Raw genomic sequence first — 20,047 nt, 5'->3', positions numbered from 1 at the left:
ATAGGGATTATAAATTTAGATTTGTTATTTTACATCAGTTTATTTCTGATAAACTAACTAGTATCCTCGATAAGTTTAATTTGTTAAGTCGATCTAGATTTAGAAGAGCGCTTATAGATGGACTTGGTACGATTATTCATAGTATTACTGGTAATCTAGACCAGGACGATGCCGTAAGATACGATAAAGCAATAAACATACTTCGGAAAAATCAAAACGAAATTACACACCATGTTAATGAGGCAATTACTTTGAACAAACTCTTTTTGAAAAATTTTAATACAACAATTTCGTCTATTGTTCAGAATCAAAACAAATTATCAACAAAGATTTCGGAAATTTTAAGACAAGTAAACTACTCTGAACAATCTTTTATTGATTTTGTAAAATTGGACAGTTCTTATAAATTATTGGAAATTAACGTACAAATTATTTTGGAAACCCTGACTGATCTAGAGACAGCAATATCACTGTCTACGAAACATATTGCTTATCGTAACATACTATCGTCCTCAAATGTAGCATATTTTGTATCAGAACTTACTAAACATTACAAGCCTGATCAATTGGTAACGACCGATTTGAAAGAATCTCGTATTTTTTGTAGCTTTTTAGACATAGGCTCTTACTTTAGCGATAATAAGTTGATATTTGTTATAAAAGTACCGATATTCTATATGGATATATTTACATACTATCAATTGTTCCCAATCCCCACATCCAATAATACTATCCTTATTCCTAACAAATCCTACCTGGTTATGAACGAAAATGCGTACCAGTACTTGGAATCACCCTGCATAAGAACAGGAAAATTTCACTACTGCCAAGAAAACACTCTCCTGCAGAGCCCGGAACAAAATCGTAACTGTGTGTACGACCTGATTATATCTCAGAAACTATCGTCGCAATGTCAATATGAACAAGTCAAAATAGAGCAGGAAATATTTGAAAAGATAAATGAGGAATACTACATATTTGTCAGTCCAAACTCTACTAAGCTTCACATACAGTGTGTTCAGGATGAATACATGAAAATTAAAGGAGTATACTTACTACAACTTCCGGAAAACTGCAGTGCATCCAGTGAAAAGCTGAAATTCATAAATTCACATCATACCGTTTACGGAAAACCTATAAAGCTCTATGCGTTCAATTCAGAGGAAGTGAAAATCAGGAACCCCCTTGAGCGACTGAAAATTGAAAATGTGGATTTGAAACAACTTCATAATACTATTGGATTTTTGGAACGAGAGCAGCAAACTTTGAAATTAGAAGACGTAGATATTCAGCCGCATCTATACTGGACCACGCCGCTCTACATAATCTTCATTATAGCAGCTTCATATGTTCTCTACATCAAATGGAGGAAATACATACAGAACAGGGCAGCCGCTGTAACTACAGAAACGGAACGCCCTGTAACTGAATCCGTTCCTCGGTCTATCTTCAGCAGATAAGCTAAAGAATGGACCTCTATCTCGGCGGGGAGGTGTTATGCGAGCTCTATGTACCTCGGTTCTACGAAATGATCGGACGATGTCGTCTAGACGCTGAGCTTGCGTTTGTTGGCGATAAGCAGCCCTGCGCCTGAGCATCGAGCCCGGTTTTACAGCAGTCGAAGACTTAGATTCAATAAGGTTAGTTAGTTAAGTAAAATTGTAATTAAAAATAAATATATTTTTTCGCGAAAGCTCTCGGCTAGAGCTTAACTCGTGTAATGTAACACGAATTCTATGTGTGGACGGCATTCCAAGCATTACATGGTAAAGTGCTGCCCTTATTATTTCCATTACATTACACGATACATTACATTACGCGTTACACACATCTGGGCCCGGCTTTACACCAGCTTAGTTACCTATAACATTAATAAAAGCGATAAAATGCTCTTAATCTCGAAATCGGATCGTGAAAGAGGAAAATTTCGAGATCCAACATATTATGATATGAAGCGTTTTATATAAATCACAATTTATTAGCACCCCGAGGGCCATATCATTCGCGAGGTAGAAAGATATGCCAGCACGCGGGCCGCATACAGAACTATTGGAGAACTTCGGACCCGCATTATTACTTGGGTTCCGGTTTGGCAAGACTAAAAAACATACAGTGGAATATAGGACCACCTCCTTTTTGAAGTCGGTTAAAAAGAAAGCATCTTGAACAGTAGTAGGCATCAGTATTTTTTCAAAATAGACAGCAGGTTACCTACTTGCAAAGAATCAACAGCTTTATTAAATACAAAACCGAGGTACTGTATTGCTAATTTTGCAACGCGTAAAATGTGACATAGAGAAATCAAAAATAGTAAGCCGTATCTCTTACTTTACCTCAAAACTTTTAAATCAAAAGCCTTAAAATAATCGTCACTAAAAAACTTACAATAAAACAACCTAAAAATTTGTCTTCAGGCGGTTTCTTTAAGTGTTTCAGAGAAAACAAATAATTGTTGAACAAATTGAGTTAATGAATAGTCTTCTCTATAAATTACAGAGTGATTTGAGATTTCTTATTACTTAGAATTCTTTCATCAATATCACAGTGTAATCCCCGTTTGAGCGCTAGATTTATCTTTGAATACGTCTCTGGGTGTCATGAAATATTACTTGGGCTAGACTAGACTAGATTTAGAAAATCCTTAGGATTATCGAGTCTGTTGTACCTACTCGTAGATAGTCTGATATAATTAGACTTTTATTATCATAATATCGAATTGTATTAAAATGTACGACATATCAAGTTGCTAAGGCTGAGTTGCACCATCTAACTTTAACCGTAACTATAATGATAACATGTTTTGAGTGATCCATTCACTTGACAGATTTTTGACGTTTGTTAAAGTGAGATGTTGCAACCCAGCCTAAGAATTAAGGCTGAATTGCACCACCTAACTTTGACCGTGACTATGACGATAACCGCTGTTTTTTGTATGGAGTTTGACAGATTTTTGACGTTTGTCAAAGTTAAAATAAAATGGTGCAACCCAGCCTTAAAATTTTATACACGTCAGTTAATGTAGTCAGTCAGATAAGAATCAAAATCAGAATTCTGTGTCAATGTACAGTCGCGGAATGAAAAGGTTCGTCACCTTAGTGTCGGTTTTCGCTTGCACTAGGTACTGTAAGAGCCAAACCTGCCAACATAACAGTGCAAGAAACAGTGCTGCTAACATTTAAATAAGTATGACGTTTGCTAACGAATAAGGTTTTGCTTGTTTATTTTTCTATCCCATCATCATCAGTGCAATGTTACAAAATGTAGTTTTTTTATTTAATAGATAATGGCAGGTTGAACCAACAAGAAGGTTTTAGTTTATCAATCATAATAATCTTCTTGACAAGTTAACCCGGCGAGCGTAAGGTTGGGTGTGGTACACCCAGACCTTGAAAAATCGATTAATATTTTAATAACGAATTGTTGTTATGCTTCGTGCGCTTGAGTAGCTGCGCGGAGGGGCATACGGAAGCGTCCCTTGCCACTGTTTCAGGCGACCGCCGCCCGGGGTATGCTGAGGACGAGGTTAAAGCTTACGCTACTTGTAACGAATTTGATCAAACACATTTCATTTTATTTTTATTATTTTATGGATTTTTTTGGTTTTTCTTCAGGCTAAAGATCTAGAATGTCTTACGAAGATTATCAAATAGATTATCAGGTCTTTTAATCAAACTGAATTCAGTTCTTCCGACAAGTCTGGTAGTGACCACAATATTGATAATGTCAACGAAAGAAATTTTGAAAGTGACAAAGGAGTAGGAGATGTATGACGAAGGGCAGCATGAAGGATTGATAGAGAATAATGGCGAATGCAATGGTAGTTAATTGTTGGGAAAACATGGAACAAAATGGTTCACAGTACCAAAAACTCGTCTGTAAAAACTGCACAAAATCTCAAAACGAATTAAGTATTTTTTTTTATTAGTTTGATTATCCATTTTTAGTGTTATTTTGTTCTTATGTTGAGTCTATTTAAAGAAAAAATAGTCTTTATTGTTTTTGTTTTCATATTTTTGACAAAAAATCATAAACATGTTAAATTACTAATTATTGTAAGTTCTAATTATTAATTTTCTTAATTTCTTAAATAAATAACATTGCTAAATTATTTACTGTAATTTGTTTCTTAAATAAGTTCAAAATATAACTAAATATCAGTTTAATATCAAAGAAAATAGATATTTAAAATAATAGTGTATAATAACCACACAATCACTATCTGGGTGTGCTACACCCACCTAGCGCTTTTTGTTACTTTTTCCAACCTTACGCTCGGCGGGTTAAATCAAAAACAACTTTGATCTGAATAATTTTGAACTTTACTGGCGAACAGTTAAAGATAATTTTCTCTAACTCGAGATTATTCTGTAACATAGTTTCAAAAGGTAATATGTGCTCGCGATTCGTTGAAGGAATCAATTTGAAAACTGACGAACCTTTTCATTCCGTGACTGTACAATAATAACAAAGTAGGTAATTGTTACACAAAAGTTCTATGTAAATTAATAATTTTGCAATCATTATCATCGCGCATCGTCAGGTCAATATTTACAGTATAAAACGATCTTGACCGGTTTTAAATATCAATTTTTCAGTTCAAAGCTGATTAGAATGGTTAGGTACTGTTACTTCGATAGTGAGTGTAGTGGAAGTTAATTAAATGAAAGAGTGGACTGTATACAATTAATTGTCTATTCGGTATAAATTAACAATGATATTGAGACCGTTTAGTGCCAAGTCGTTGAAGAGAGTGCGTCAGGATCGTCTTCTTCGATGTTCGCTCGCGAACCGAACATTGCTCGTTCGTTCGCCGAACGCTCGCCGCTCCCTCCGGTCACGCCGCCCGCGGGCAATGTCCGTGAGTAGACAGGTACTAAAAACACAAACCTTGAACTTAATAAGTGTTTACTTACTACAAAATTACCCGCCGAAATATTAAGCCAATTAGTCAAAACAAAGAGACTTAATTTATAAAATTAGTCTGTAGATTTATCTCAAGTTTTCTATTTAATTTACTTCACAGAAAACTATTTGAAATAGAACGATACAAGTAACTGTATGTAGCAGGTATGTATGAGGATTATCGTTCGTCTCCGAGTCAGTGAGCCAAATACGAATGTCGATTTGATCCAACATACAACTGAAATAATCCACCAGTTATGATCCCATAAATATATAGGGTGGAAAAGATAGAGAACGCAACTGAAACTACTACTGTAATTCTTCTTAGTTGAAACTTGAATTTACTTTAATAAATGTAAAATCCATATATCCACTTGTAGATTTTTATGACTACAAGTTTTTAAACATTGTTTCAACGTGATGTACTTGTTTGACAAAATATAATCTATTGATGAAAAAGTGTTATCATGTCATGTTACGTAATGAAAAGTTATTTTAAATTAAGTAGATACAATTGACGGCACATCGGCAACCAGTTTTAAGAATTTCATCACCAAATTGCACCTATTACTCCACAAGATGCCACCACAAGCTAACATACTGGTAAAACATTTTTTTTGTCGTGGAGGAAATGTCACTACTGCCGAAAGACAGGGTGGTGTGTGGGACTCCCGGCGCCTGAAAAGGACGCTGCTCCGTCCAGAAAAGGACGGGGTATACCCACTAAAACCTCCGCGGCGATACGTCATCGCCCGAGTGGGGGCGATGTCGCGAGTATCCGGCCGTAGCCTTAGGCTTCCGCGACAATACTTTTTTTTATACTGGTAAAATATCAAGTAACTACTGGCAACGTTAAAATCAAAACCAACGTCCTACATACACCCTGTATTGTCCCTATCCTGTCCCTGACTTCCAAAAATTTACAGCGCTTTTAAAATTTTACTATCTTCATTTGCCTTTGTGCCAAAACAAGCCTGGGCATCCCGACTTAGCTATGATTTCTTGTGGATCTTACGCAAACTTATACTTTCATGCGTTTCATATTGATATACCCTGTATTCCGAAAGTATACGGTTCAGATTTGAAAGAGTATTTGTTTAAGATATGCAGCTAATGGTTTGGTTTTCATATATGCAGCGTTATAAACGATAAATAGTTGCTCTGAGGCAAGAAAACCAGTGGTATAATGTTAAATGGTGCGGTCTCAAACCGCCATTTTAGATGTTTATTGCCCGTATATGTTTGGTGTTGCCTGTATTTTTTTGAATGATCTTATGGCTGTGATGTATAATACACAGATACATTGCGCACTTAAGAATACGAGTGAACGCGTTTGAAAGTTTTAAAAGATAATAATATGCTTATGATATAACATTTATTCTGAACTAGTGGTCTGTTCCAGCTTTGCACGGTTGTAATGGAATTTTTCGGCTTTTCTCTCCTATAATATGCATGTTTTATACATATAAACCTTCCTCTTGAATCACTCTATTTATTAAAAAATCCTCATCAAAATCCATTGCATAGTTTTAAAGACCTAAACATACACAGGGACAGACAGAGTACAGGAATGCGACTTCGTTTTATAATAAAGATTCTTTTAGTTTTTCACCTGCATAATATAAATAAAGAGCCGACCAACTACCAGTTGAACTCGCACTCAAAAAATCTAATAGAAGTAAACAACACTTAATATTACACTTCTTATAATAATATGGGTGGCACCAAGGTGCACCCTTTGAGTGCAGAATAAAAAAAATACTTAAAAACACTGTTTTAAGAAGGGACAAATTTTTTGCGCCACTCAAAGTGTGGACTCAAAAAAAGTTTGTTTCTCGTTAACCCCACGTGTTTTAAAATCAAAACACATTTACCGATAACCAGATGGTTTCTTAACCTTCCTATACCCGCGCGTTGGTCTCTCAGACCGTCGAACTAATAATTCGGAGTTTTTTCAAAAAGTATTAACTCTATGACTTTGCGGTTTTTAGTAGCTTCATGATTTGTGGCCTGCCATTGTTTAGTGTTGGGCGATCGCTGCTGCCAAGTGTACGTGTGTCACTTTTTGCTGTTATTCGGTCTGTGAGACCGACGCGGGTATACGTGTAACTACTTCAGGTATGTTACTATTGTTTTATTTTACAATATTACTCAATAAAATGTATTTTCATATTTTAGTGGCGTTTCATATCAATTAAGTATTACTGTATTTTATTATTATTAATTTGTTTTAGCCATTTTTGTCATCATAATGAACGAAGAAAATATAAGGGCGCTGTTAGAATGTGAAGATTCGGACTCCAACTATGATGATCAGAGTGACAGTGATGAGGTGGTGGATGATTTAGAAGTGCAGGAGAACAACACCGATTCTGAGCAGAAGGGTGATTTCTCACATAAAAAAAGTATTTTTGTCATTATACGAGCATGCAGTTATGGTATGTTCCGGTTATTATTCCACTGAAACCACTAGTGATAAATACTGTTTTGTTCTTTTATATTACTAAGAATACTTCCATTTATTATATTTTATAGTAATTTTTTAGGCTTCAAAAGAAAAAAAGTTTATTTTTGTTATTAAATTTAGACTGATGTAAAATTTTGTTTAAATTTTAAGTCTGATATAAAGGCTGATTAAACCAAAATGTCTATGAATATAAAATTTGTTTTATTTTTTATGCAATTAATACCTTAACGTATAATTTAAAGCAAATTATAGTACAATACAGTACACAATTATACTATAAAACACGAGTTCAACTTTCGGTCTGAGAGACCGTGCGCGGGTATATGTGTAATGCTTTTTGGCGCGGGTATACGAAGGTTAACTGCAATTTGTTTTTTTTTATGGTCCTTATTCATTTCAGTTAAATTGTTCATGCTTGTTTTTATTTTTTTAAACCCCAACGAAAAAACGACGGGGTGTTATTCACCAAAATAGTTAGCACGTGTCGAAATAAACGCGTGAACATGAGACGACAAATTAAAAAAGGTTTAAAAAATTTTACCTACATACCAGAAAGATAGTACTTGAGTATTTCATAATTTGTCATCATTCATGATTTAGAAAAACTCAGTTTAGAACTGAGAAGTCAGATGTGCCTTTTAATTTATAGGCATGCAAGATTTCTAAGTATCCACTTAAAATATATTTTTATGGACCGTCCCGCTGAAACGTTAAAGGATCCTAATAAATAAGACAAAGATATAATTTATCAACGTTTAATTTTTGAATGCAAGAAAATTATGCATCAATAGATTTTGGCCATGAAGTAAGCGTTTGAAGCCAAATACCCGAAATGATTTATATCACCGCCACCTTGAGTGACCGTATTAGTGATACTTATACGGTTTAAGTTTGAGGACTAACAAAAATATTAAGCCTAAATTCTTTGATGGTTATTTTTCTTAAAAAAGTTACTAATATCCCTGCTAAAAACCCTCCACATAAGCTACAAAAAGGACTTCAAAAGTCCAGCGGTCTACGAGAATTTTGGAAATCTTTGAATGCAGTCCCTCCCTTGGGCTATTGTCGTCCTTATCCTTCCTTAGCAATATCGATATATAAACGAAATTTTAAAAAATATTATTTCCTACATCGCTAACTTCATAGCCCAGCAAGCTGGCTAAGAGACAAAATGTAGAGCAAGTAACACGTGGAAGTTTGCTGCAAGTTTGCGCTCCGCGGCGCACTTGGGCTGTTAGTGATATCTGCGGCGTTTATATGCGAGAGGACTTGGTCTCATTTGGAAGCTGGTTATCACTTTTACGACTTACTACATTGTTACTTAAACTACTCGTAAATTTTATGTTTGTACGCACGACGACAAAGCATAAAGCTAAGCTACAGAACATAGAAAATGTTCTAAGCACTGTGATAAACATGCATGCTGTTTTTCAACGAAAAATGATTAATTTGTCGTCGATTGAATATTAGCTTCCTCCTCATAGTTATTTTCTTAGTCAAATTACAAATACATTTTCTACTCTTAGGCTGGGTTGCACCATCTTACCAATAAAAAATAAAAAACACCGGTTGTTGTCAAAGTTACGGTCAAAGTTATCTTACTGTATAATGCACTAAAAACATAAAACTATTATGTAACCTATTTTCCGTTCATACTTAGCAAAGTTTGAGGGATATTCCACTGGTTGCAATTGTCAGAATTAGAATGCATAACTTTTACTGGGCTTTAATTACTACCTGATATAAGTGTCTCCGAGACCTCCGAGTGTCAAGTATTTAGATGTAGGTAGAGTAGTCATGAGTAGCAATTTATCGAATTTCATAATACATAATAGGTATATCTCATTATCTTTCTATCTCATACATTTTATATCATTTGTCTGTTCACATATACTTCATCGCCGTGTCTTATATTGCCTTCAATCTAAACCGTATCTCCCAAACTCCGTCATTGTATTATGACACTTTATTCGATACATTTACAATGCAAAGGATATTCAAAACAGCTTCCGATCAAAGGGCAACCCTCTCCGTTAAAATAGCTTTAAGTCTGATCAGATTCACGTGGCGCTAGCGAATCATAATCCTACCTTTGAAGCGGAACTCACAACTGACATACGATTCAGTAGGAATCCACCAATAATCATTTCATCCATAGGATGTCCAGTCCACTGCTGAACATAGGCGTCCCCCAATGGTTTCCATAATGACGGGTTGGTAGCGGCCTGCACCCTACGCCTTCCTTTACTTTTATGAGTTCTGGAGGTTCTGGAGTGGAGGCTACATACTAGAAAGCGCAGCGCAGGACATCCACTTACAAGGTGGACCGATGACCTCATAATATACTTACCTATAAATGATTAATTCAAATTCTTAATAATATCAAATTAATACGTAGGCCCTTTTCAAGGCACTTAAACACATCCCAAATATGGCTTGCTCTACCATCACACACACATTTAAGCTGGTTCTGTGAAGAACTGGCGGAAAAAAGAAGTAATTTTCTGTTCTGTTTTGTTATAGGGGGCCAAAATTATTCTTATCCTCAACTCAGGAGCTTGTAGTCACAACCAAAAGATGAAATAAAAAATAAAAAAGTCTTTTAATTAAATAAAAAATAAAAAAGTGCACATAATGGAGTATCTAGTTGTTATCACACGTAATCATAGAGTCAAAATAGTGAACACTTTCTTTATAAGTTTTCATTGTTGAAGGCCCATGCTTGAGAATTCCAATAAAGCCGTCAGTAAAGATTTTTTACTCTCGTCGGTTACTTTGCTGGCGATTTCAGATGAATCAATTATCAGGTGGCTCACAAAAGAGTAAGTACGCCTTTGTTCAAGACCTGAGGTTGAATGCATTTTGAAAGAATTTCATATAGTGGGTCATAATTTATTTTATGATAAAAGCTTTCAATAACTAACGTTATAGGTACGTGTATCTTACTACATTATGGATGACCTTCTAAAGGTTGCTAGAAGACACTGAATATAGGCCAGCCGATTTGGAAATCATTGGGAGAGACCTGTGCTCTGCAGTGGACGTCTTTTGGCTGATGATAATGATGAGGATGATAAAGGAAATATTGAAAATAATAAAATAATAAAAAATAATAATAAAAACCTTTATTCAACCAAGTTAACAACTTAGACAACATTGCCAGTGGTCCCCAAACTAGGTAACACCTGTCTCTTGGGGACTGGAGTACGAGGCTTGAAGTTAAATGGCGTTGTAAATGCACTTTATACTAGTAACAAAAAAAACCCTGAAAAAGACCCTGGGTTTGTTCTCAATCGAGACATTTATTTCTAGTTTGGTGAAATCAAGGTCATCCTTCAAAAAGTACAGTTAATATTATGCTTGATTATAAATTGAATTTATACTTCAAATCACCTTAACCTTACTATGTCCGACTGCCTATGGCGACGTCAGACGATTGTTGAGACAGTTTTTGCAAAGTGACAGAAGAATAATGGTAACTACATTCAGTTTTGTTGCACAAAAGTAAAAAAAGTGTTTAAAAAAAAAAAAACGTAACATCGGCCAATAAACCCAACCCCTTTAGTGACAGTTAAAACATCGAGTGAACTTGTAAAGACATAAATTTGTTGTGAAGGGGCTTCAGAAAGTAGGGGTACCGGCAAATGCGAAGTGACGTCGCCAATGCATACGAAATGCAAGCTATAAATAATGCAGTTTACTATCGAAACATTCAAGAAAGCAAGGTGTCGTTGCCCATTGCGTATAGTAGTGTAAATATGAGTGAAATGTTTTATTTAAATTTTTAGGTTTATAGGCAAGTAAAATTTTATATCGTGTGGTTATTATTTGCAGAACGTTTTAATGTGTAATTTATAAGTAAAAGTCGATACATCTATAATATAAAAATGAATCGCAAAATGTGTTGGTAAGCGCATAACTCAACAACACCTGGACCAATTTTACCAATTCTTTTTTTTAAATGTTTGTTCAAGTCCAAGGATGGTTTTTACAGCGAGAAAAGTTTGAATAATTTCCGGGTAAACCCTAAAAAACTCGAAACTTCACCCCTAAGGGTAAAACGGGGTCCACGCGTACGAAGTCGCGGGCGGCCGCTAGTTATAACTAAAAAATCATGTAACGAGTAAGATACATACATAGTAAGAAAACAATAAGATACAGGCTAAAATCTTCATGGTTGAATGGTTTCAGAGATAGCCTGAAGGCCTAGATTAGATTTATATGTAGATCGTTATATCTGTTTAAAGACCTTTCTAAGTAATTTTTACATAGTGACTATCACTACAATTGATTCAGGACTAGCAAGGTTTATTGTTGAAGTTAGTCTATGTGTCTGAAAGACAGAATCCCACCAAAAACATTCTGTAAAAAACAAGCCAAGTCTCGATGGAGCTGCTTGTTTATCTCTAAAAATTAATGAAATCTAGAGAAAGTCGTGCCAAGTCTATGGTTCCTTACTGCAATTTCTTTATTATTATAGTTAGTGTTGTGTGACTTGGCCGTTGAAGGGTACAAATAACCAGGTGCTCCATGAGACCATTGCACCAATCTGTCGCCAGAACCGCTACCCATTGACGATGGAAAATTGCTACTTGAAAAACGTTGATTCAATAACCAGTCAAGTAGGCTTGATAAAGCTGCGTATTTCAATAATACTTATGTATGATTATATTGATTATCTTATAAGGATTGTTCAACGGCCAAGTCACAAAACATTAACTATAATAATAAAGAAATTGCAGCAAGGAACCATAGACTTGGCACGACTTTCTCTATTAGTCTATGTGTCTGAAAGACAGAATAGGTGCCTATAGAATACGGGTATAAATCACAAAGATGGCGGAATTCCATAACATGTAACATCCCATGACGTTCCGTCATTCGTTTGGATTTTTTACGCGAATATAAAGGAAGAAGTCACAAGATTGATAACACAATTGGCTGTAATAATATATTACGCTTCTGGAATCTTTCAATTGAATATATTTCTAGAAGAGACAGTACACTTAGTTAGTTTTCCCCTTTCTCCTTTTATTTTGGCGATCTAAGGTTTGTGTTAGACCATATAACTTAGATGGATTTTAATCTAGAATAATTAGTGCAATAAATTAAAAAAACTTCCTCTCTCCTAAAATGCAGTGCCTCACAGGGTCCATAATTGTACCTAACTTTACCATACCACCTTATGTAACATTATGGACGCAATAAATTATTGGGTATTATTTGAATTTCAAGGCTAGAGTGAAAATAGACATTTACAGGGCATGTATCTACTATCCTAGACTGCATCTCACTTAACATCAGGCGCGATTGCGGTCAAATACTTTGTTTTGTATAAAAAAATGTCTTCGCCTCGAATAGCAGAATAAATCATAAAATATCATGAGTGAAGAGTAAAAGTAATGTTTAAATATTTACTCCACCATTTTTTGCAATTTATGCCACTCGCTTTCGAGTTACAACATTCTGCCACATCCAGGGACACATATCTTCCAGCACTGGCATAGTATATCTGTATGCATTGGCTCACCAGCCCATTTGTACACTGCAGATCGTGCCATAAGTCACGCTGACACACGATTGATCAAATATTCTTGCGATATTTATGACCCTTGACCGTTACATGTGTTACATGCAAGATACAACATGTTACGGAATTCAGAGCTCGGTTGTGAAAGCTGTACCTAGGGTTTATTTTGTCGTTTCTTTGTTGACTTAACTTTGATAGCATTTACACAGGTACTTAAAAAAAAATTCATTTATTTCCAAAAATACTTGTATAGAGTTATTACCGAGTCTTCCCGGTGAGTAGTCAGAGACACTTGTATTGGGAATAACTCGCTGCTTCCCATTATGATAGCTCTAATTAAGTCTAGTAGTATTATCACTATTTAAGCATTTACGTAAATGGAAAGGTATGTGATGTCTGCAAGTCTGAACAGGACGTTTTTGATAAATTTTGGTGTAAAGAGAATTGGGATTAAGGAGAAAGACATGCAACTTTTCATTGCAAAAATGATATTTTGTTTAAGTGGTATATTAAATTGTTTAGTTTAGGTACTCCACCTATTATTTTTCATAATTATACACATACCTAATCGTTCGTTTCAGCCGAATTACGTCCACTGCTGGACAAAGGCCTCCCCCAAAGATATCCATAACGACCGGTCCTACGCTGCAAGCATCCAGGCTCTTCCCGCGACCTTCACCAGATCGTCGGTCCACCTAATAATAGGTACCTGAAAAATAATAGTTCAAGTTTTCAAAAGCTAAGTGACTTTAAATACGTAATACTCAAGAATTTTTACGAGTGAAGCCGCGGGCACAAACTAGTAAACACACAACAAATAAAACGCGTAAATGAGCTCGTCACGTCCGCCCTTGCTTCTTGTTCGCAACTCTGAGAGGGATTAAGCGGGAATCAGCCATTAAATCTTGGGACGTGGGAGAAATTAACTGACGAAAGTGCGAAAATGTCGGAGAAGTTATGCTGTGACCATACGGCGCGGTATTATAACTCCAAGCTTACATTATAGTTACCAAATCATGCTAAAATAACTATGATTAGGAGTGAGTCCAGCGTACATTATGGTTTACTTAGGTATACAAAATCATGCCAAAATAAATTATGATTAGGAGTGAGTCCATCAGAGTAGTCCAGTGGAAGACGGGATTGGGAATACTGATCGTTAAATCGGCACTTCAATACTGACAATAATTGATGTAGCGCTATGGTTTAAAAGGTAATATTCAAAAAATATCTGTGGAACGTAGGTAGTGCGAGATTTTCGTAGTGTAAGCCACTTCATATTTGCTCAAGCTAGTGAGACTAAGATTTTAATGTTCTAGCCAAATGGGAATCATATTAATTAATTACTTCACAAATTGATTCTAACTCTAAACTACTTATGAGAGAATTGTTCTTTCAAATCTTTAAAAAATACTATAAATACTCACTCAATCATTTGTAGCACTTCTTAACCAGTTCACTTCCTAAAACACACAATAACAGACTTGGTTATGCATCATGTGATTCGCATCAGCTCCAATTAAATGCTGTATTAATCTAGATGCCATTTCACCGCCATTCCAAACTGAAACAAAGCAGATAGCATCTATTTTAGGGGCTTGACTATTTAGTCGCGTACGTGACGTGGTTGCGTCAAACCTTAACGTAGAGCCTCCGTTATAATAAACGGAACGCAGTATAATATTATATTATGATAACGCACTAGCAATTAAAGATAATTCTCAACTAAGATTATTACATTTGCACTTTACTCTTAGGTCTTAACTCCTCGGTAGATCAGATATTTAAGAAAACGTGTTCTTAGTGCTGATAACTCAATAATTTTCTTGTTGCAGAGGCTATGTTTAAACATAGTATTCTTCCGTAGTAAACATACTTACTCTCAGTCATTTAACTACGTTCAGATTTAATATTTAGAACTTGATAAATCGACTTTCTGAAGAAAATTGAACTCATGATCTTTTGTATAAGGTACATGGATTTTGCCTCGAGCCTCACACGCATGTCTTGACTACGTCACCCCACAATCAGCGCTGTGTCTGCTCGTAGCGGTGATGGTTGAACGCTGATTGAAAATTATGTTAAATTATCTGCATTTCAAATCTATCTTCGATCTAGAGCAAACACAAGAGCTTCCTCGGCGTGGATAAAAAAATATTTTAAATTGTACTACTTAACAAACACACAACACAACTCATAGCGTCACAAACCTACGCTTCAAAGCTTAACATAATAAAGTATTGGTGCAATTAAATATTCAAATTGATGTTTATAAAGTAAATACTACAAATTAAGGGAAATTGTATCTTCCCCAATTGCATGTTGTATGCTGTGACCGCGACACTCCACAGTCCACAATCAGCGTTGTGACGGCCAATTGCGGTCCATTTGCCAACGTATCGAGTATCGGCCATTTCACTCTCCGCACTGGTTAATAAAGGACTGCTTTGCATGGATTATTTAATTTTAAAATAACTGTCGACAAGCTGGAAAAGCTCAAAGTCAACGTATTTACAATTGGGTAAAGAGAACTAGTCACTTGTTCCCAACCAGTCACACTGTAACATGTAACACTGTGACTGGTTGGGAATAAGGTCTCTTAAAGTCACACTGTTACTCGTTTCGACTTTTTAGATAATTATCTCCCAACGGTTTACACGTGAAGAAGGTACCTACACTATAAGTCAGAGTACCTAAAGAGATTTCGCTTTTTATCAGAAAAATCCGGCTACAGTGTAATCGGATGGTAACAGATATCCAGAGGGCTGAGTGTGAGTTTTTTGAGCGCGTCAAAAATTACATTAAATGTATGACGGATTGTACAGCGCCCCTAGCGGGAAACTTTCAAAAACTAAAATTTTCATACATTTTTTGTAAACTCACTCTCAGCCCACTGATGAGTAACAGTGGGATTTTTTCCCAACGAGTTACAGTGTTACACGTTATAGTGTGACTGGTTGGGAAGCGAAAACTAGTTAGTACATAATGTATAATACACTAGCACATGCCGCGACCGCGACGCTCCGCAATCAGCGTTGTGACGGCTCGTTGTGGTGTGGTTCGGTCGACCGTGATCTGCGGCGTGCTTTGGGACTAAACTGTTATGTGGACAACTCCAGAGAACATTAAAGTCATTTATTACTTCTAAATTGCGTGCACGGGTCGTGTTTTAGGACTAAATTAATATCTGGGATATACAACAGCACTAGAGCACAAGTATTTTTTTCACCTTACGTGTACAACAATCCATAATGATACATAGCATTGGTCTCCTTTATTTTGTAATACACGTGTACATTATGATTTTACAATAAATCACTGAGTATTGAGTATTAAATAGCGCTTTTACACATCCCACTCAAACTACCAATAGCCTATTAACAGTAATATGGGTCAGTCAGTGCTAAGAAGAAGTAGCGCAAGAAACTCAGTCACTATTGTCTCTTCTTTGAGTATCTCTTTCTTTTTTTTTGAGTATGTAAGTAGGTATACACATCATGAGTGTTAGTTAAAATATGTGAGAACGCCCTCACAGTTGGGATGATTTCTCAAATAGAGGTCTTCGCATGGTTACTAGTTAGTCATGTGTCCGTCCTTTCTTAATTGCATACCTAGTTACTCGTACTTCAATTAAAATGCCAAACGACGTGGTAGCTACAAGATCTCACGAAATGGGACAACATTTAAATTTTTATAATATTTGTATGCAAAAGTTACATTTGAAACCAATAAAATGTGTAAATTGCTATGTTTACACATGGGAAATTGTATCGGCTTAATATGGATGAATGATTTTTCTTCTTCACGTAAAGAATACTATCGAGTTTGGATTTTTTCAACGAATCAATACATCAGAATTGTACGTAAACTTTAATTTATTCAAGCTTATTTACTTTTTTATAAAAATAAGAAGTCTCAAGAAAAAGATGTACCTACATGTGCACAGCACACACACACACACACAACATCTACCCATAGGCCATATCCGACGAAAGTAGAAAATAAGCCGGCTCCAAAGAGCCTAAAGACCGTGTAGTATTTTATTATTACGTTTGCACAACAAACTAGTTTACATTAAGCCTTGCAAAGACCTAATTAAACAGGCAGCCGCCCCCGGGACCGTCTTAACGAGGGTCAAGCAAAGAAGGTGAGAAATTAAAACTATTGTTTCAGTCGACCGGGCCATGTTGACATTAGACTAATGAAAGTAAAAATAAACAAAACACACGCGCAATTAGGAAGGACGCTTTGTGGACTTGGTGGGTATTTTGATTGCTATCTATTTAGTTAGAATTACCACCCTAATCATATTTTTGTCCCTTTTACAGGACATCTTTGAAATTGTTTCTGATTGGAAATAATTTACTCAATACTCAATATTACTTAAAATTAGAACATTATGGGCCCTATAATAATAATAATAATAATAATGACGTTTATTTCAAACAATTTTACAGTTCATAGTGGTTAGTAGGATACAATTTATAATCTTAAAAGTAATGTTAGTAAAGTGTTTGGTTTTCTAATAATTGTAGGCATTTTGAAAGCCGCCGAGTGTGACTATGCCACAAGTGTCTTCTCACATAATCACCCTCCGCACCCAACATCTCCACATAGGTGATGTGTATCTGTCAGCCACCGTTTTCAGAATGCTGTTGCCACTGCCACGCAGTCTGCTTATCAGAGATGCTGTCTTCTTACGGAGGACAGCGTGAAAGCCGTCGGTGTGATGTTGCGCAAACATCCCCGATGCGCTACAGTAGCGCGGCAGCCGCAACAACATCCTGAAGATGTTATTGTATTGGACACGTAGGACATCTAAAGATTTCTTGGTATGGTTGACCCACAGACCTCCCGTGTAAAAACTTTGACAATAAGCTTTGAAAAGCGTGATTTTAACGTTAGCAGTACAACGAGCAAATCTGCGGGCCAGCATATTACCCCGGACAGCTAGTGACCTACGCTCCCTTTCGATGTCTACATCGTCTTTAAGGTCGTCGGTAAGAAAGTGTCCTAGGTATTTAAATTTGTTTACGCGGTTTATGTTCATGCCATTAAGTATGATTTGGTGCACGTAATCAGGACTTTTACCCGCGGCCTTAAAGACCATGTATTCACTTTTCTTGGCGTTATAACTGAGTCCGTGAGAAGCTGCATAGTTCTCACAGATTCGCAACATTTTCATAATGGCACTCGCAGAAGGTCCAAGCAGCACCATGTCGTCAGCATAGCTGATGTTGTTTATACAAACATCATCAACTCGACATCCGACCCGCATGCTGCCCAGCTCGACTATGAGGTCATTTACGTACAGGCTGAAGAGCTTGGGGGACGTCAAGCCCCCCTGCCTCACCCCGCACTCCAGCCTATACGTATCTGAGAAAGCATTAGCCCACTTAACAGCATTTGTCTGGTTAGCATACCAAAATTTAAAAATATTCACAATTTCCGTCGGTACACGCCTGTCCTCCATCTTCCTCCAGAGCACTTCATACGAGACAAGGTCAAAGGCCTTGGAAAGGTCAAGAAAGCAGGCGTACACCGGCGTCTTGCGATCTGTGTAATACTTGACAGTATGCTTGAGTCCCACGATTGCGCTCTCTGTTGATAGCCCGGCTCGGAAGCCGAACTGAGCGTCATGAAGATCAATATAGCTATTTAAGCAGGAGTCAAGCACACTGTCCAGCACCTTTGCGATAGCAGTCGCCAGTGAAATCGGACGGTAGTTTCCACCATCCGAGATGTCACCCGTCCTGTTCTTCACTATAGGTATAACTGTAGTTTTCATAAAATCTTGTGGAAGATATGAGTGACTAACGCACATAGTGAAAAATAAGGCCAACACCCTCGGCAGGTGGAAACCCGCATACCTGAAGTGCTCAACGCTGAGCCCGTCATGCCCCGGAGATTTACCCCCACTCATCCTCCTCAGCGCCGCTCTTACCTGAGCGGCCGTGAAACAAACGAGCGGGGCCTCCCCCCTCCGATATTCGGGCCCAGCCCCGAGCACCGCAGCGGAGGGACCCAGTGGAGACTGAACACTGAAACGTTCACGAAACATATTTGCTATTTCTACTTCGTCATGTTTCCCTCCCACGCTCGACGGGATGCCAGGCTTAATATCATGTTTAGCTGTTTCTTTCCAGAACTTAGTGAAATTTTTTGAGGACCTGTGTTTTGCCAATATGTCCATCTTAATTTGTTCCTGGTTATTCTGACACCATTTTAAGCGACTTTTAAAAATTTTTCGAGTCTCATACATTTGTTCATAAACAGGTCCTGATGATGGACGATTACTTAAAATCCAGATTTTTAACCGAAGCCTGGCCTCCCGGTGAGCGCTACGAACATGATCATTCCAGCCGCATAGATTTTTTGGCCTTTTACTATTTTTACATACAGTTTTCGTTTTCATAGCCGCATCAGATAAAACACTTACAATTATGCTGTACATCTCGTCTAATATTCGTTTATGTTCCACCACATAACACTGCCTATGGCTACACTCGATAAACTCCTGGGGAAAGTCGATATCTCGCAGTCTCTCATTACATAGGCTACGGTAAGTATCAATTTGAGCTTGAGCTCTTTCACCCCAAATCACTGAACTACGTTGAGCCTCCTGCGACACCACCCTAGATCTAACTAGGTCAATGTCACACTTAACAAGCAATGGTTGGTGGTCTGACATATACACATCTTCTTCAACATTTACATGAACAATAGTTTGATACGCAGATATAGTCGCTACACAGTGATCTAGCCATCGCTGACATCCGTGTGCCTCACTCGTGTAGGTATAGGTATTAGATTGTATCCCTAATTTTTCTACATCTGCACATATCCAGGATTGATCTGAGCAGAAATTAATAAGTTCTTTATAAAACGATTCATGTGGATGCGCATTAAAGTCGCCCAATGCTAACATACATTCAACATTTTCACTTTCCACAATTGCACTTATTTCACTAAGTACCTCAGTAAAAAATGGTAGGTTTTCTCGTGTGTCGGTCGGCATATAGACAGAGAAAACCAACATTGACCGGTTACCCGAGCATACCTTGATGGCAGCAAGACGGTTGCTATTACATTCTATGACAGAGACCTTTTGAAAGACACCTTTTCTCCATAGAATGGCCACTCCCCCA

The 20,047-nt window shown here is 36.9% G+C and overlaps 1 protein-coding gene across 1 annotated transcript in view; it reads left to right on the top strand.

Annotated features, from left to right (window-relative positions):
* The first annotated feature begins 1,431 nt into the window (after positions 1 to 1,431).
* Positions 1,432 to 20,047, top strand: part of LOC135088467 (THAP domain-containing protein 5-like) — a 462,607-nt gene continuing 443,991 nt past the window's right edge. The window contains exon 1 of the mRNA XM_063983292.1: positions 1,432 to 1,640. The gene's annotated coding sequence lies outside the window, so the exon portion shown is untranslated. The remainder of the gene's footprint in view (positions 1,641 to 20,047) is intronic.

This window comes from Ostrinia nubilalis, chromosome 4 (assembly GCF_963855985.1).
Source record: "Ostrinia nubilalis chromosome 4, ilOstNubi1.1, whole genome shotgun sequence".
In the NCBI taxonomy this organism is placed as follows: domain Eukaryota; kingdom Metazoa; phylum Arthropoda; class Insecta; order Lepidoptera; family Crambidae; genus Ostrinia; species Ostrinia nubilalis.
Note: the sequence above shows the minus strand (reverse complement) of the source record. Positions and strands in the feature narration are given on the sequence as shown.